The sequence below is a fragment of the Callorhinus ursinus genome, unplaced genomic scaffold (assembly GCF_003265705.2).
Source record: "Callorhinus ursinus isolate GAN/ISIS: 27379988/994484 unplaced genomic scaffold, GSC_fseal_2.0 scaffold2, whole genome shotgun sequence".
NCBI lineage: Eukaryota > Metazoa > Chordata > Mammalia > Carnivora > Otariidae > Callorhinus > Callorhinus ursinus.
Genome location: NW_027397064.1, coordinates 95,936,946 through 95,957,276, shown reverse-complemented (window position 1 = coordinate 95,957,276; position 20,331 = coordinate 95,936,946). Strand labels below are relative to the sequence as shown.

The 20,331-nt window shown below is 36.7% G+C and overlaps 1 long non-coding RNA gene across 1 annotated transcript; it reads right to left on the bottom strand.

Annotated features, from left to right (window-relative positions):
• Positions 1-1,305: 1,305 nt before the first annotated feature.
• LOC141374876 (uncharacterized) lies at positions 1,306-19,463 on the bottom strand. The gene is made up of 3 exons (XR_012382044.1): positions 19,380-19,463; positions 18,272-18,373; positions 1,306-1,419 (listed from the first exon to the last, which is right to left on the bottom strand). It is a non-coding gene; the product is annotated as an uncharacterized lncRNA (long non-coding RNA).
• Between the last annotated feature and the right edge of the window lie 868 nt (positions 19,464-20,331).

The window sequence follows — 20,331 nt, the reverse complement described above, 5'->3', positions numbered from 1 at the left end:
AAATGTTAAAGATTGAATATCTAACCTCAAAGACTCATAGGAAATTACCCCTTGGGCTAGGTTGGTGGTTTGATGTCACCATTCACATTCACTGGGAGAACTAAAAAGACCCCAACTTACCATATTCAGGTCAAACTCCTCAGGAGGTGAGAGAACCAAATTTCGTTGCACTGGGGACCAGAAATTGTTTCACCGAGTATACAATGTTCCATTTTAAGTCATGAGCAGTGTTCTAATGGCTAGGCCATGCAATCTGGCAGTGACTCCTTTCTGGGCATTAAAAATGGAATGTGTAAAATCTGAGTTTTTTGTTTTGCTTTTAATAAAATAGGTAATTGAGTGCTATTAATAAAGAAAGCCAAAATCAATATATTCTCCAAACCTGTGCAGTATACAAGGAGGTAACTGGGGTATTGGTTCAGAGGACACATATTTGGAAGAAAGAAGGAAGGAGTAAAAGCTATGCGGGAGGATGAATAAAAACTACTAAATTTTATTTGCTCTCATTACCATTCTACTCTCCTCTTAGCAGTCTCTGGATTGTGCCTCATCATCAGAATTTCAGGGAGAAGGCACACAAATACAGTGAGATACAGCCTGAGTGCCCCATCTCTGGGGAGCTGTAAAGGAGTAGGACCTTATAGGAGTAGGGCTACCCGTCCCCCAAGATGATGGACTTCCCTATTGACTGTCCACCTTTCTATCTCCAACATCTGGCATACTGCCTGCCCGATCAGTTTAGTACCTGACTGTTCCAGGAAATATTCGGCGGGAAGCCTGCTTCTCCCTCTGACCCTCTCCCCTGCTTGTGTTCCTGCTCTAGCTGTCTCTCTCTCTGTCAAATAAATAAATAAAATCTTGAAAGAAAAAAAGTTCACTTAAATAAATAAATAAATAATAAATAAATAAATAAATAAATAAATAAATAAGTCTTCACCGCCGTTCTCATCTTCAGCATCCTCACCCAGCCACGACTACTGTTCCTATCCTGGGTTTGAAATGAAAGTGAAATTTCACAAGTCAGTGCTAACTGCCATAGTTCGTGTTTAGTCAGAGCAGCAGTGTGGAAGTTTCCCTCCCTCTGTCCAAGCTAAATGATGCCTCACAAGGCTCCTCTCCCAGAATTCTTCTATAATTTAATGTAGAGCGTTGTCCTAAAATGCACTCATCCTGCTTTATTATGAGTTAAAATTTTTCCATTACTAAAATAACAAAATGTAATGCAATGAAACCACTGTTCACATTGTGGTGTGTTTCCTTCCAGTCTTTTTTTTTTTTCCAAAAACACACTTATCCTTGACCCTGTAGATATTATAAATATTTTATTATCCATTACACTATTACTCTGATTCTTTTGGATGAAGGCTGTATTTGCATCACTGTGTCTTCCTTGTATTTCGAGTCGTTGGCGTTAGCATCCTGTAAGCAAAATAGACAAAGACTTAGGAATCAGATAGGCAGGTTTAAATTCTGGCCTAAGGTGTGTGAGTTGGGCAACTAACTTAAATTCTCCCAGACTCAGTTTCCACATCTAATTAAGATTATAGGAATACATATTTCATATGATTGTTGAATATCAACATTCGCAGTCTATGTGTACCTAGCTAGCTGCCTAATGCAGAGCAGACACAACAAATTTCATCTCCCTTGCTCATGTGTAGATAGAGTTCAAATTGTTATACTTATTTGGGGTTATACTGATGAGTTGCATATATATGAAATTATCTATTAAGAGATATTTGATTGGATACTCAAGTATAGGACAATTGGTCATTTCTTTATAAGAATCTGTGAATTTGCACCTAAATCTATATATCAAATAATTATTATTCTTTATCATGTCTCACAAAGGAATGTTTTGCTAACCCTCTTCCTGATCTAGCTATTTAACTGTATTTAAGATCGATACCCTCAAAAAAACCCAAATAATAATAAATTTCTCATTTTTACAAAACATGTTTTCAGAGAAGCATAATTTAATTTCCTTTAAAAGGTTCATCATAATCAGTTGTTTATTAACATGGGGCCAAAACAGTTCCTGGAGTGTGACAAGTGTCCCTTAATAGCACACTAACGACCCTCCATCAGTTGGGCCAGTGTTTATTGAGTATGGTAGAACACAGTGCTAGGCATTGGCGGGGCAGATACAAAATATCTGGAAGACAGCTTTGCAGAGAGACCTGATTAAAAAGCAGACAGGTAAGTGGCTTGGTTCGCTTGTCTCCAAAATGATCTTCACCTGTCTTAAAGATTGCAGGTGCTTATAAGGAGAGCAGCTCGGGCCTTGAAGGCAAGTAGGAAAACTTCACATTCCCTTTTACCACTTAAAGGTGGTCTTTCTAGAAGCAAGTCACCTGTGATTTCTGAGCGGCATGCCTCATCTGCAAAATGAGGTTTCGATAATGGATAGCCTACATGCTTAATAAAGTCCTCGGCGTTAAGTAAGTACTCAGTTGTTATTTTCACTTATTTTTCCTAATTTTTATGTATTGATAACACCTACTTACAGAGTTTTTATAAAGATCAAATAAGAAAACCTATCTAAATGCTCATGAGTAACAGATCTTAGAATGTAATAAGTTCTCAGTTCAGTTCCTTGATTTTTTTACTTTTATTTATTTATTTATTTATTTATTTTTAAAGATTTTATTTATTTATTTGAGAGAGAGAGAATGAGAGCACGAGAGGAAGAGGGTCGGAGGGAGAAGCAGACTCCCTGCTGAGCAGTGAGCCCTATGCGGGACTCGATCCCGGGACTCCAGGATCATGACCTGAGCTGAAGGCAGTCGCTTAACCAACTGAGCCACCCAGGTGCCCAATTTTTTTTTTTTTAGATTATTTATTTATATTATTTATTTTAGAGTGCACACAGGAGCAGGGGGTGGGGCAGAAGCAGAGGGAGAGGGAGAGGGACAAGCAGATTCCACACTGAGTGCTGAGCCCCACATGGGGCTTCATCCCAGACCCCGAGATCATGACCTAAGCTGAAACTAAGAGTCAGTCCTTAATCTGTTAAGCCACTCAGGTGCCCCTCAGTTCCTTGATCTTTAAGTTCCTAAAGAGAAATGTTCCTGCTCAGTCTGTACTTTTAGGGATTACCCATTAATACCATTTTTAATGTGTGAAGTTATATTTTGTGTTATTGAGGAAAGGAAATAAAGGATTAATGGATTGTACATTAGTTTCTGTATTGGAATTCAAAGGAAGCATGCACCGTACATTTACTTTTGTACACATGATACTGGGATTCTTTAATAACGCTCTTAGCTCTTCTGACTCTGGTAGCAGTTTGAACATGTTTCAAAAGCTGTCCACATAGAAGCATTTAATGAATGTATATTAAAAATATCCGAGGGATGCCTGGGTGGCTCAGTCAGTTAAGTGTCTGCCTTAGCTCAAGTCATGATCCCGGAGTCCTAGGATCGAGTCACGCATCAGACTTCTTGCTCAGCAGGGAGCCTGCTTCTCCCTCTGCCTGCCACTCCCCCTGCTTGTGCTCTTTCTCTCTCTCTCTCTCTCTCTCTCTCTCTCTCTCTGACAAATAAGTAAATAAATAAATAATAAAATCTTAAAAAATAAAAATAAAAATATCTGATTAAATGGAATGTTTCTAACAGTTCAAGTAGTCAGGTAATGAAATTTCAAGTTTGCAAACTGATTTTTCTCTTAGTCCTATAGTTTATAGTTACATTTAGAAATTTTCCCATTTACCAAATGGCATCCAGTGAAGCAATATTTTTGACCCATGGAAGCCCTGCTAACCAAAGGAACACCACAACAGTCATTATAGACAAATCTGTACAAGTTTCATCTTTGGTCTATTTGTTTCAGCTGTATGGTCATTTGTGTTGGTTTCTGTATTTATGCTGTGTTTGTTTCTTGCTAATTACCACCACATAGGTCATTACAAATGATACACTTGCATATTAATGAACTTAAGAGGGCCTACTGGTGTGAAAGGCCCTGGGAAGACTGATTTGAATAAGACCCTTTCTCACCTGAGGGAGCTGCCAGGCTTCTTTCTGCCAGGAGTTGCTGTCACCCTTATTACTAACCTAAAGAACCCTTCCGCATCCTTATTTAGTTTGGGCTTTCTCCAATAGTCACATTTCTAATCCAGAATAAAGCATACAATGGTAATAAAAAGCATTTGCTCCATATACCAAAGGTTTAGGGGATGGTGCCTGTCCAATCCAGGTCCTATAAACATTGCAGGCTCACCTCTGAGCCCACCACAAGCTTGACCATGAATGCCAGCCCTAGGCAGTGAGTTTGGCAATGTTCCACTGTAAATATAAATGATTGCCACTTTTCTCTCCGTACATGCTCTTGTCTAGCAGGATCTTGGATTTCTGGTTTCATGGGCCTTAGCTTTGGTGCTGACATTATGAAAGGCCTTTTTAGTGGTCCTGCTCCCTGCCTTTGGCTTATCAAATGGTGATTTTTGAGATTTCTTCTCTGTCTGGATTTTGGAATTCCTCACAAACTCCTGGAATAATTCCCTTTTCCCCAACGTAGCCCATGAATTCTAACTATAAGATGGTCTCCCGACTCCCTTTCAGAAGAAGTAGGTTTGGGGAAAAAAAAAAAAAAAAAGTAAATTGGGACTGGAGAATTCAGGAATGAGAGAGGGTTATCCCTGAGCAAAGTTTTCAGGTATGAGTCAAAGATGTAAAGGCGGAAGATGTTGCACAGATATGAATAAACCACACCTAAATTAGATGGGCAAGTTGTGGAGTTCAAGCATTACTAGCTAACAGCTAACACAGAAAATTTTAAGAACAATTTGCAGTCATGTTTTTGACCCAGAGTCAATTTGAACTATTGCTTTATTTTCATTTATACATAGTTGTTAGAAGGAAATGTTGCCTGAGGAACCACATCTCATTTGGATTATTTAGCTTCCTGTCTCTTTCACATTGTTGCAACCTCAGGAGACCTTCCTTGCTTTTTGTGGACCTGCAGGGAGAAACCATTGAGGTGACTACAGTTTGAGGAAGGAAGCTTCTTCACTCTGGAGGGAGTGCGAAAGATTAATTAGAAAGAGCCCTGCAGGTGAAGAACAAGAAAATCTAGGAGGGGACAGTTATTACAGTGCAAGTAAGAAATCATGAAGAAATGCTGAACTAAGTCAGTTAACAGTATGATAGAAATGAGAGTTATTAAGACAGTGGAATTGGCAGAACTCAGAGATAGCTGGATATGGAGGGTAAAGGGAAGGAGGAATTGAGAAAGGCATTTCAATTCTACCAGCCCAGCTAAGGAATATAGAGTAGAATGAGGGAAGAGCAAGTAAGTTCAGTTGGGGGCATGCTGAGAAGGAGAAGCGTCTAACATGGAAAGAGAAACATGAGGCTGGAGCTCAGAAGAGAAGGTACAGCCATACATCAAAGGAACCAGTAGAACTGAACTTAGTAGTTGAAATCTTGAGAGTAGGTAACATTACTTACAGAAAATGTGTAGAGAGATAAAAGTAGAGAGTGAGGATGGGTGGCTGGGAGACAATATACTTAATAAAAAAGCAGAGGCAGGGAAATGAAAATGAAAGATCTGAGTCTTTGTAGAATCAGAACAGGATTAGGCCACAGAACCTGAGGGAAAAGAGAGGTTTAAGGAGTAAGGCATCAACTGAAGTTTGGAAAATGCTCAATGTATTCAGCAATTTTAAGTAATTGTGACTTTAAGAAGTTTCAGGAGAGTAATAGAGCAGAAAGACAGACAATGAGCCCAAGAATGCCTAGAAAGTGGAGTAGGCTACTCTTCAGAGTATCTTGAAGGAGAAGGGAATTCTATCTGAGCTAGCAAACTATAGGAAAGGCAGGTGCAAAGAATTTTTTTTTTTTGAATGGTAGTGGAAAATATATGGATAGAAGGGCTTTGAATGGACACAAGATAAATGGTGGTGGTGGTTTGGAGTGTTCCAAGGAAGCTGAATCACTGAAAGGAGAAGAGAGAAAAGCTGAAGAAATCTCCCTGGATAACAGGGACAGTTGAGAAGGGAACAACACAGTAAGCCATGTGCATGAGGCCACAGTGGAAATTCAGAAGAGAAATAGAGCAAACCTTCTCAAACTTTAATGAGCATAAGAATTACTGAGGGATTTTGCTTAAATGCATATTCTGATTCACTGTGTCTGGGGTTGGACCTATGATTCTGTATTTCAAACAAGCCTTCCGGTGATGCCCATGCTACTGGTTCTCTGATCACCCTTTGAGAGATAAGGACATAGAGGAAACTGCATGAGTGAGGCACATGGGTTTTGAACGTAATCAACATAAATGCAAAGTAAGGACCTAGTTTGACGAGTCGGAAAACATGGCAAAGTGGCCCAACAAGAATGCATTCTACAAGTAGTTCGTGTATTCATTAAGAATGTACCAAAGTCTTTTTTAACCTGTATCTGCTTCTCCTTTGCAGAGCATAAAACAAGGCACATTAGGTACAGTCTCTGAGAGTTTAAGGATATCTTAATACGTACAAGAAAACAGAAAAAAAATGCTAGTAATTAATATATAGATACATAATTATTTCAGAAATAAACAATGGTCAACACTTGTTAGGGATGGTAGCTAGACAGCTCAAATATTTCTTTGGATTAATTTTTTTAGATGGAGACATCATGAAGGGTTTTCAACTGGCCATTCATTTGGAAGTTGAATACATACTGAGTGGTTATCATCCATCTTCCCTACATTCATCTTTAAAAGAAGATATGACAGATGTAAAGTTTCCATCAATTTGAAAATAGTAGAGGGAAAAATGAGGCTTCGCCTTGAATCTAAGTGACCCTATCTCTTTAAGCCTCTTTCACAGTGGAGAGCTACATGAAGCCTGAGTCTGAAACCATTTGGTTGAGACAGAAGAGATATGACAAGGAACAAGTGTCATGGAGAGAGAAACAATGTTAGATGTTCAGAAATTACCTAATGCTCTTTTAGACATTTCCTCCTGTTTACTGAATCAGCCCCCCACCCCTTGCTACCGTTCCATCAGGTTAGCCGATGGATAACACATTTTTTGTGCCATTCTTACCTCCATCACATACCATATGCTCATAACTAGATTGGCAAGAGCAAGTTCAGTGTCTTTAGAAACTTGCTAGCTGCTTTAGAAGAAAGGGTTAATCATAAAACTACATTATGAAGTAGTATTGCCCATGGAGTCCTTTGCAGAGTAGTATTCCATACAATTCTACTAGAAATATGGACTGAAAGAGAGTTTGATGATGATAAGAGTTTGTAAAATACTGTAAATGAAAACTTCTCTTCCACAGAGGAATAGTACAGCATGCAAATTGTGATGGTTCCGGGAATTACTGCGGTAAATAAATCTGTTCTAAAGTTTTTAAAGGTTTTTTTTTTTAAACCATCCGACTATCTTATATCATAAAAACTATTACTAATTCAAGGGCTTAGTATTCCTCAGAGGACAAAAGGGAATATTGTAAAGATTAAAGTGTTTGCTATAGTCAGTTTAGTGCAGTTGCTATTAGGGAGGCTAGGGATCATTTCAGAAATCTGGGGATCACATTAATAAGGAGTTGGAACTGACATTGAATGATGTGAGTAGTTTGAGCATTGACAAAATAAGATATTCTGGGTTTGGATGGAAGTTGAGAGGGTTAACAGAATAAATAAAAATGTAGAGGAGGAAACAGTTCAGGGTTCAGGTGTGTTTAAACCACAATGAGAGAATCAATATGCCTGAAGAGGAGAATTCTGATTGAGTGAAAATCAATTTGGCAAGGCTGATTATAAAGACCCTTGCATTTTGGGTTAGGTTCTATGAAGATTGAACTATGCATTAATTGCATCCAGAGGGGAACAAATAGGGAATATGTCTTTAGCATTCTGACCAAAATATTTCTTTCATTTTTTAAAAAATTTCACTGTTGCTTCTGTTTTTAAAAATAGCACAAGCACATGGAGAAAATTTTATAACATGAAAAAAAGTAAACAAAAGAAAGTTAAAACCACTCATGAATGCAATGACCAGATAATGCAATTGACATTGGGAGTATCCTATGCCAATTTTTCCTAAGCATACAGGCGTTCACACACTCATTTTAGAAAAGTCAGCTCACTCCATATCATGGTGGCTATAACCTAAATTCCTAAGAGGTAAGTAAGTTAATATAAATGTGTGTAGCAGGCTAGAGTGGGTGAGGTGTTGAAGAAGCAGTCTTTCACACAGACACAACACAAATTAAATACATGGAATGTTCTTTGCCTTCCACAAGGAAATATACAATTTCCTCGCACTACACCCTTGCACTATGTTTTATTTCAAACATATAGCCATATCTGGGTCCATTTTTAATGTTACCACACTTGATGGGAATACAGGTATAAAAAAAATTTTTATTTTGTCAACTCTAACCTTAGAAAAACAATAGATAAATGGTACCTGACTCTAAGCCTTAGTGCATGGGAGTCTGACAGAGGGGGAAGGGTGCTGACTGAGGGTGCAGCCACTTGGCAGCACCTACTGCTGTCAACCAGGAATGGGGACCAAAGTTGGCAGATGCTCATAGATTTCAAAAGAAGACAGAAATCTGGTACTTATACATTAATTTCTGACTTTTTGAAAATAGGAATTAATCATATTAACAAGAGAGTCAGAATTCAAGAGTGAAAAAAAACACATTCTGGACTCTATAGTTGGTGCCTTGTGCTTATATATACCCACAAAACAAAACAAAACAAAACAATAGCAACAAAACCTCCTGGTTCTCTACAGTTAGGAAATGATACTACACATCCTCTCTGGCAGAAAATCTTGAATGGGTAATGGACATTTCTACTTACGAGACTTTTCTATCCTTAGATGTGACCTGATATAATATTTACATTTGTATTAGCATATTATGAATCTTTCATTGTAAAAAGACTCATTTGGAAAGTCTGTAGCATTTCAAAAAAATGCTTACTGAATGTATATTTTGTTGATTTGAATAGGTATTTACCCACTGGAGGAAGATCTATTCCCAAATGTCATTTAGGTTATTTTCAAGAACTCCCTACTGAATATTGATGCCGCTCTGTGCCTTTGCAGAAGGGGGAACAAAGCCAGCTGTGTCGAACCTTGGAATCACAGTGAGTAATTAGCACAATGTCTGTAATCAGGGAAAGGTTAGCTTAGGAAAAGAGGAATATAAATGTCTGTGACACACAAAAAGGAACAAGAGAGAGATCATCTGAACAAGAACAACAAGAACAGAAAGAACACTTGAACTTTAAAAAAACAACCGGTTTTTATATATTTATTTACCTTATCTTCTCCACTTTAATCATAAACTTTTCTCCTACCTGAAAAATCCTAGCCATGTGGTACTATACTTTTATCTACTTATATCATTAGTATTATTTTTAAATAAATATGCTTCAACTACTACAGGTTGATAAAAAGAGCTTTCATAGTCAATCAAGATTACCTAAGCACAGAAAACACAAAATAACCTGAAATGAATGACGCATTATCTAATTTGAATCAATAGCAAAGGTGGTGTAAACTACAACAAAATGTTATGAATAGAAATATCCAACAAATGAAGTTGTTTCAACAAAACATTGTATTTGGTCTATTATGAAAATATAGATACAATTCCAAGCAGGAAACAGGTAACTTTTACTTAGCCTAATAATATGGCTTCTTAAAAATCTAACTGAAATATTTTTGAAATCAAACTACTGATCTGAAATGGCTCATTATTTAAAGAAATGAAGTAATTTTTAAAATTTTATGTGAACTTCCAATTTTTCTGATTCCCAAGTTTGTGTTGTATGTGTTTGGTTTTCCTCAAATTAGAAGTGTCATTTTTTTTCCACATTGGGAAAAAAAAAAAAAAGATTAAGTTTTAAGGTGCCTGCCAAGATCCAAGTTTCTAGTCTTTATTTTGCCTTTTCCTATTTGGAATTAGTTTGAAAAATCCTTTAATGGTACCTATCATGATTTATATGCATGCCCAGAGATGATTTTAATCAATGAGGGAGGAGAAACACTTGTTTATGGTCCCAAGATTTTTTTCATCCTAGTACTACTGATATTATTACTCCTACCACTTGAATTTTGGACCCTGAGATTAACATTTTTAGAAATGTACAACTTTATAAATTGGCTAAATAATCTTCACTAATGTCCATGTTAATGTTTGGGATTCCTTCTGCAGTGACAGTGAATAGGAAAGTAGTTGAACTTTTGACAGAAGGTAAGTGGAGAGAGCCTTTTTATATTACTGCATGGACTTGGTGAGTTTATCTAAAATGGGCAATAAGGATGGATTATCTCTAAGGTGTCCCTGGTTCTCTCCCTGGTAAGTAGATAGAGGATGAAGCCCCTAGTAAGTCAAAGAACAGACTCAGAGTAACTCTATAGTTATTTTTCTAATCCATTGGTTGATTGATTGATTTAATAAGAATTTATTAAACAACATCTAGATGTCAGGTACTGTTTTAGACACTAGTGATGGAATAATTAACAAACAGACATTGCCCATTTATCACTACAAACTTAATGTAATAAGATTTACATGATAGAAAGGAACAAAAACATAATTACATAAGTAAGTAATTAGTTATAATTCTAGGTATTATGAAATTGTACATAAAAGGGGATTTGATCTAGTCTTGAATAGTCAAACAATAATGCCACATAACAAATGCCCCCAAGGAAGTGCTCTTTAAGATGGGTTCTGAAATAACATCAGGAATTAAGGAAAGATGTGAGATGGTCCATCCCAAGGAAGGTGGAAGGAAGCTGCTCATGTGAAGTCTTAGACCAAAATGAGTCCTATATGTCTAAGAAATTTGAATTTAACCAGTTCTTCAGAGATCAAACAATGAACACATGAATGGCAAAGATGTGGCTGGAGAGGTATGTAGGGGTTAATCAAGCAAGTTTCCTTGGAGCTATAGCAATCTTAACCTCTCTACTTATTTGATGGTAGAAAGAGATGGAAATTAGTTTGAAGGAGTAAATAGTTTAGGTAGGAGATGGTGTTGGTTCAGACTATTGTGATAGTAATAGACTAGAGAGAAGTAGAAAGACCTAAGAGGTATTTGGGAGATAGAATGAACAGAAATTGGTGGTCAGTTGGATGTAGTAGGCGAGAAAAAGAAAGGGACAAAAGGTAACATCTAGGTTTGGGGTTGAACAACTGGCTGGATGGGTTTAGATCCCAGAGAAGGGGTGGGTTTAGATGAAGAAGGCTTTGCTAAGACAAAAGTTACTGTCACATAAAATCATTCCTGAAAAGCCACCCTAGGGGATCCTTGCATTTGGGAATCTAGTTTTATTTAATATTTCAGTTTTTTTCTTTCTCCTCCATGTTCTTCCACCCTCCCCACAACATGGTTACTCTAAAAGTAATTGAGATATATATATACCAAAAGAGAAAGAGACCATTCTTTTCCCCCTCTCTTAAGCTCCCCTGTGTAATTGTACCTATTTATTTTCATACCTCACAAAATTTTTAACAAGATCAGCCCAGTCCTCATCATTTTCCTTTTCATCATATGTTGAGCTTACAAAATCTCTTCAGGAAACTGTGCACAAGTCAGTGTTCCAAAAGTATGAAAAATATATGTGAAATATATTTGAATATACTTTGAAATATAAATACTAACAATTATTTTCAGGCAATTTACATCCAAACATGGAGCTCATAGGCACACAAAAGAAAAAGCTGGCTACTAAAATTGCTATTTTGATTTTCCACCTGTGTGAAAGCAGGCAGTGAATTTCCAGCCTCTGTAATTCTCTTTTGTTTCTTTTTAATAATAAAACTTCATATTATTTGACTTGATGTAACCTGTAAATAAACCAAACAATTTGCTGTCATGACCAAAATTAATCAAGCAATCACCGTATATTGACTGAGTGCCTACCATGGCAAAGTGAATAGACTGGGGAGAGTGAGGAGCTACAAGGAAGTGTACAGGTTTTTCTCACAGAACTTTCGGTCTAGCTGGTGGGACAAGATCTGAACATATTTTAAAAAGGTGATTTTTACACATGAGTGATTACAAGGAGGGATAAATAAAAAGATACAGCAAGTAAGAACAGATTCATTGTGCCATGTATACATTCTACGAGTTGCAAGAAAAGAGAAGTTTTGTGCTTTGGAAATTTGGTAAAGATTTATGGAAAATAAAGGTTTTAAGCTCAATATTACAATACATACAGATTTTAGCTAGAAAGAGAGGAAATGAAAGAAAAGGATGGTATGATATTCCAATTATGAGTGGCTCAAGAGTAAATTGTGGTGTTGTGGGGGGTGTATCAACAAGATTAAAAGCTAGGGAATCTGTTTAAACTCAACTTTAACAATAATTTTATATATATATACATATGCAAAAGCAGTAACCTTCTCTAGACCTCCACTTTCTCAGCATTAAAATGAGGGAATTGGATTAAGTGTTCTCTACAGAATATTTGAAATCAAACATTAGTTTGTATTATAAAGACAGAGTAAGTTCTTACTGGTCTGGCATTATATGAAATCAACAAAAGGTAGAGCATTTGGAAATATGCAGATTATAGTTTAAATCTGACAGGTCAGGATTCAAATCTTGGCAGACCCATTTGGTATAGGAAACTTGGACAAGATACTTAACCCTGACATCTCTTTACTCTTCATCAATCAATTGATAGATGTTATAGATGTAAATATAGATGTTAAAGATGTAAATATAGATATTAACATAGGTAGTCTTTTCAATAGTGAAAATAATATGTAACAGTGCTGTGTTACATAGCTGGTTGTGTAGGAGGCACTGAAAAAAATTTTGTTATATCCTTTGGTAGCCATGGAGGAAAGCCCTAGGTTGCAGTCATGAGATCCGAGTTCAAATCTCTGCTATGCAATAGACTGAGGGTCTGAAACTAAAAGGGGTTTGAACAAGTTCCTTGTTTACACGTATCTCAGTACCACTCAACATTTTACGGGGAAACAAAAAGTCAAAATATATATGGGACAGCATGAATTGTGTAGAATGCAGCAGTTGATAATGCTAAACAGTTAAGAGAATGCTGTAGTTATCCCCGTTTCACAGTATTTTTTTTTCTTTCAACTAGACATATATTCCCCTCACACCATTCCCCACTGATGCTTGTGATAACTTATAATTTCTCTTCAGTGTGCTTTGAGATTCTTGGATACTGTTTAGGCTGCACAACATTTCCACTCCACTGTGCTAATTAGCATCACAATGAATAATTATCAGCAGCTTCACAATTGTCTCTAGCATATTGTTTTTATTTTATTATTTTTATAGATTATGAGGAGAGCAACATAAAACACACCACTGGTTTTCATGCCAAGAATACTTCATCTAACTAAGTAATACCATGCAGTACATTTCAGAAATAAATGCCACTCATAAACACGGTATTCTAATGCATATTGAAGTTTCATGTACTAAAGATTGGAGTAGCTATTGGTAGTCAATGAATAATGGATAGGAATGATTAATGACTTTGTGAGATAAGGGATAATTAGATTTGGCATGTGCATCCACCATTTAAGCAAATTGGTATGTGGAATGCGTAGTTGAAAGAGATACAGACAAATGACATTAAGCTTCAATGATTCAAATGGGTCTCCTGAGAATGGATGATCCAAATTCTTTTCTATTTTTCCTCCAACAACTCAACACAACCATAAAGGTAACAATGGATCTTATTTTTATGCTAGCAATGGTTGCCTCAGCAACAGAGTGACAGACTTTGAAGCCCAGCAAGCCTGTTCACACTTTTCTGCCTTCAGGCCATTCACCCTTCTTTTCTCACATGTCTGTCATTTATTCAAATAATGCTCTACAGTCCCACTACCTCTGGACACAGTGATGTTGGGGAACAATAAAAGCTCTTAGCAAAACTATGAAGAAGGAATAGTTTTCTATAACATCTCCTGCCAATCCCCCATCCCACCTCCTCAATGCATGCCCACAGCCGTACACATAGGCAAGTACACCTGCTTATGTAGTACACTATAGCTACTCACCTCTTCTCAAAGTGGTACATTAATAAGGACTACCCTTTGCAGGTGATGGTTAGTTTTGGATCCTCTTTATTCTTAACAAACCATTGATGTCCCACCTCCCTTGTTTGAGCTTTCTAGTTAAATCAAGGAATTAATCTATGCCAATGTGTTAATGCTACATTTCTAAATCTAAAGTAGAAACACACTGGTATGCCCTCATCAAGACAGAAGCCTGCCAAAAGTAATTTTTTATTAATATTAGATAAAATGCAGAAATGATAGGAAGGAAATTTATTTAAATTAGAATTTCTTCAGTGTTATCAGTATAAAAAAATGCTCATTTGTACTGAAAGGTGTTTTTATTTTCTCCTAGTAGAAATGAAATAAGTGGAGTTAAAATTAAAATGCAGTAACCCGAGTGGGTTGGGGAGTAAAGTGGGTGTGGTGGTTGGTGGCACATAAAGAAGATCTAAACTGTAAATATAAGTCTTTAAGGAAAAATGTTGGTGGAAGCTAATTGATAAATGGGCTTATTATTTATTTATTTATTTTAGAGGGGAGGAGCAGAAGAAGAGGGAAAGAGAGAGAGAGAGAGAGAGAGAATCCCAAGCAGGCTCCACATACAGCATGGAGCCCAACTCAGGGTTCTGTCTCACAACCCCAAGATCATGTCCTGAGCCTAAATCAAGAGTCGGATACTCAACCAACCGAGCCACCCAATCACCCCATAAATAGGTATATTCTTAACAAATATTTATAATTTTAAATGGATTCATGTAGACTTAAGAAAACAAATGAATGGATACTATTAGGAATTAGGGTGAGGTATTCATTAAATCAAATGCCTGCCCATCATACTTTCTTTTGTCTGTGTTTTTAGAAGGGCAAAACACAAAAGGAATAATCATGAATAGGAGCCAAAACACATTATTATGTGCTGTACAAAAGCCTGGTGCATTATACACAGCTCTGGTAAATTCTAGTTTCTCGTAGCTTATAGGGGACCTTATATGTTGCCCAAAAATCTTTACATTCAGAACTTACCACCCTCAGACTGGTCACGTAAATAAAAAAAGTAGAGACAAGAAGAAGTTTATGACGGCTAATTCTAGAAAACTAGTCCTTGGTGAGCTCTTCCACCTACATAATAAGCATCCAGGAAGATAGAACAGAGATGGAAAAAGAGTAGAGTAGAGAAGATGGATGTGTATGATTTAATGCACACTCAACATTAGTGAGAATGTCTTCATTATTGTTTGATTGCTGACTAATCAGATCAGAAATGTCTTCTTGGGCCATGGTGTGGGATTGGAGATGAGAAGTAAAGCTAGGATGGTTGTGGGAAGAAAAGAGCAGAAAACATGACCAAAAATATACCTTATGAAAATACTGAAAATAATGAGAATTTGAGGCTAGTAGAGGAGACATCTGGGAACAGAAGAACCATTTAGGACATTTAGATTAAACACACACACACACTTATAGTATGTATGTGTGTGTATAAATATAAATACAAATATGTATGTATTTGTATATATACAAATATATAAATCATATATAACATAACATGTAAAAACTATAAAACAGAAAATATAGCATATATAAAATATATAACACACAAACTATCATATATATTTAATATAGAAATATATAAGTAAATATTAAATATGATATACAAATATATCACACATATAAATATATATACATAATATATATGATATGATATCTCATGATATGTCATGATATATGGTTGTGTGTGTGTGTGTGTGTATATATATATATATATATATATATATATATATATAAATAAAACCTAGCCCATAGTGATACACACATACACACTCCCCAGGCATATTTAATAGTCACTTAGGGAAAAAGATTTATATCCATCTGTAAAGTAACCTATGAAAACAACCTATAGTAATCAAACTAGTTGTTTTTCGTCATGAAATAATGAATCATGAATCACCAAATGTGAACAAAATATTAAAGAAAATACCAGGGTGGGGAAACATACAGCTGACTAGGCAGAAACAGAAATAATACAGAGAAGAGAAAAGCATCTACAAGATAGATTTAGTGTATTCAGAGGAAAATTAACATTTATAGCATTTATAAAAGAGACAGATGTCAAAGAAAAAAAGAGTATTAAAAGTACCTAAGCAATTTTTAAAGTCAGCATATAGAATGAAAAGTAAGATGAACAAAGCTAAGGATCTAGCTGTTGATCTGAAAGAGAAAAATTGACAAAACACCCCAGAAGACAAAAAGAGCAAAAGATAAAGAGAAGGATAATAAAAAGAGAGATTCTTCCCAAGGAGGAAAGACCCAAGACTCTAGATCTCATCAAATAGGAGAAGTCCTAGATGAAAAGAGCTGAGATGATGAATGGCAAGAAAGAATGGAATAAATAATAAAATAAAGATTGTCTTAGGTAAAGAAAGATAAATCTTCATATTATAGGACACATAGAAATGCTGATTAGAATGAAAAAGAACCATACCTTGTGATTTACACACCTTCATAGGATAAAGAGAAATTCCATGACCTTCCATAGAAAAAAGAGCTACAACACACCGCAAGAATCTGTTGGCAGATTGACTTCTCATAAGAACACTACTGCTGGGATGCTTGGGTGGCTCTGGTCATGATCCCAGGGTCCTGGGATCAAGCCCTGCATCAGGCTCCCTGCTCAGCAGGGAGTCTGCTCTCCCCCAACTAGAGCTGCCCCCCCCGCTAGTGCTCTCTTTCAAATAAATAAAATCTTAAAAAAGAACACTACTGCTAAGCAGATAATAAAGACACAACTTGAGAAAAATGGAATCTACTCAGACAAATTCTCAGTGAAGCATAAAGAAAAAACAAATCCAGTGTTTCAAATGCTCAAGGACCTCATATTGAAAATGACTCCATCATTCCCTGGCTACAACCCCTTCCAGGTCTGAGCATGCATTCCCCCACCTGCTGGACTGCTGACAGTTAGCAGCTGGGCTCCTCCCCACCCATCATCCCGATATTGTCCCAACATCATGCCTCCTTGGTGTAACCCACACCCAATGCCGACTCCCTTGTTCCAATTTTGGACTGTTCTGAAGGAGTATCTCTGGTCAAGAAATCCTCATGAGATCACGTGAGGCATTTATTATAACTACTTCACAGTCCAGCTTTTCCTTTTACCTCAACTCTGCTTCTTTTTTCAATCCATCCTCCTTCCCCTCCATTCCACACCAGGCTGATCCTTAGGAGGAAGACCCAATCAATTGAATTTCCTGAACACAAATCTCTGTCTCAGAGTCTGCTACCTGGGGAAACTTACCTGCAACAGGAAACTACAGAGCAAGATTTTTTTAAAAAGTATTCAAGAAGAAAGTGACAAGATAATTATGCATTAGTGGTCCCTGAAATTATATATGTGTGTGTGTGTGTGTGTGTATGTATATATGTGTGTATATGTATGTATATATGTAAATATATGTATATGTATGTATATATGTATATATGTGCATATATATGTATATATTATATGTATATATATGTAAAATTTTACATATATATGTAAAAAGCTCAAAAGAAAGAAAAAGTCACTAGATGCAGATGTTTAGGATATTCTCCTTTGAGCATTAAAATGTCAGTATCATAAGATTACATTTCTTTACAGTTTTAATTTCAATGTTTGGGTTACATATTTATATAAGTTAATATACTTACATAATTTAAAAGCTATAGATTGTTTTTATTGGCCTTGTATTTTTGGAATCAACGTTTTTATTGGCCTTATATTTTTGGAATCAACCCATAGTAAAACTGGAACACAACTAATTGGACTACAGATGTGAAATTTATAAACTTAGAAATTTTAAAAATAATAATATAAGCAATAAATTTTAGGAGAAAAGGAAGAAAAGAACACAGTTGGATTAGTCACTGTATGATTAATTTTTCAAAGACTGGGATCAAATAATACTGTCAAAAATTAGTAAATCATGAAAAAATATCAAAATATTTATTTTAAGCATATAAAGGACAGTCCCCAAAGAAATAAAATTCAGAAACTATGAAAAGAAATCATCCAGAGTAGAAATGGATATGAATGTGGAAGAAATTTTGCACTCTTAATTTGAGACTCATCTGTACAGACTTTTAGAAATTTTGTAGCTAGTTCTTTAATTTATAACATAACTTTAAAAACATTAAAGAGCACTCACATCAACAAAAGACTAGGTAAATAAATTACCGTGAAATAAATTTTAATAGCCACTTATGGCCCTCAATTTAAATAATGCTCATACCTTCTGAAAGTGCTTTCACATGTTGTTGAAGCAAAAATCATTTATTGATCACTTCTTCTGGGCAAGCCATTGCTTTCCCTATGAAGTCATTTGTTTTCATCCCTGAGACAGGTAAGGGAAAATGTCTTTCATCCTTTTGACAGTTAAGAAAACTAAAACAGGGCACCTGGGTGGCTCAGTCAGTGTCTGCTTTCGGCTCAGATCATGATCCCAGGGTTCTGGAATCAAGCCCCACGTAGGGCTCCCTGCTCAGTGGGGAGTCTGTTTCTCCCTCTGCCTCTCCCTCTACTGCCCAGTCCCCCTGCTTGTGCTCTCTCTCTGTCAAAAAAATAAATAACATCTTGGGTGCCTGGGTGGCTCAGTTGGTTAAGCGACTGCCTTCGGCTTGGGTCGTGATCCCGGAGTCCCGGGATCGAGTCCCACATCGGGCTCCCCGCTCAGCAGGGAGTCTGCTTCTCCCTCTGACCTGACCCCCTCTTGTGCTCTCTCTCTCTCTCATTCTCTCTCTCAAATAAATAAATAAAATCTTTAAAAAATAAATAAATAAATAACATCTTAAAAAAAAAACCCCAAAAAACCCTAAAACAGAGAGTAAGTTGCTTTGCCTAAGGTCATCAAACTCATCTTGGTGGTACTTAAGCTCTGTTCCCTGTCCTCCCAAACCCAGATTCTTGTGGCTATTTCCCAATTATTGGGAAATAAATGACAACCAAAGGAGTTAATCCAGAAGAGCCAATGTGAGAAATGGATAAAAGTCGATAGGAGAATTGGGAAATGCATAAGCAATTAATATTTTCTACCTGACATTTATTTGCCAGGCACTGTGGTAGGTCCTTACACAGATTTTATTTCATTAATCCTCACAATCCCTATGAAATAAATAGTATTATCCCTGGTTAATACGTTAGAAAGTCGAGGCTCAAACTAGCTACTTATGACAATCTACACAGCCAGAAAATGGCAGCAAACTAACCAGTTCTCTAACTTGTGTTTTTTCCCCTAAGCAGAGTTTCTCAGCCTCGGTATTATTGACTGTTTGGGCTGGGTAATTATCGCTTGTGGGGATGTTTAACAGCTTCTACCCACTGGATGCCAGTAGCATCCCCACCTCCATTTGCAATGACTAAAAATATTTCCAGGTGCCCCAGGGGACGGGATGAAGGGATCAATCTCAGCTGAGAACCACTGCCTTATAGGTATGGATTACCTTCTTGAGCTTTATTACATTGCGGAATGTCCCCCCAGTGGGATTCTAGTTCCTTGAACTTGGATTCTCTTTAGCTTTCTCTTTGTACCTTATTGTGAAATTCTTATTGATGACGTTGAATTTTATCTGGGTCTTGTGAGTCTGGAGAACAGCAATGATTAGGCAGTCCCTCCACCCCTTTGTGCTCAGGAAAAGACTGCGAGGAGCCACCATTCCGCATTTGACTTAGAGAAAACAACAGATGATCCACTTCTTCACCTCCAACAAGGCCAGATATGGACCCTCCAAATTCCCATTCTTTGTCTAACAAATGATTAGATGGACTGTTTTGTCCCTACTGATAAATCAGAACAAAAGGCTGGTAACCAAATTCATTAAGTTTCTCCCCTCCCAGGCCTCTGGAGTTGGATCTACCCTTAGCCTAAGCCTACATATAACCCTTCTTTAAGGTCCCCACCCTGAGAATAGACAGACCTCTGGATAAAACCTTCTCCGATCTACTGCCTGGCCACCTTATCCTTGCTCATCCACTTCCTCAAACCTCATCTTTTTGTAGCTCTGTTTAGTCTTCTTTATGAAGAAAAGAGCTTTTCTGGCTAATCTTTGAGAAGCCAGCAATCCCCTGGTTAGACATTCTTCCTATTGCAACAGCCCCCTCCTGCTGTTCATCCCCCCACTCTACTGCAATAATTTTCTCAAATAAAGTTTCTCTTTACCTAGATCCAGATTTTTTATTTCACATTATGATAACATACAGAAACAAAGAAAAAAGAATGCCAATGACTTGATATCTCTTATCATTTAGGACAGAATCAAATTCCTGCACTTAACCTAAAATACTATTTTATTTTAT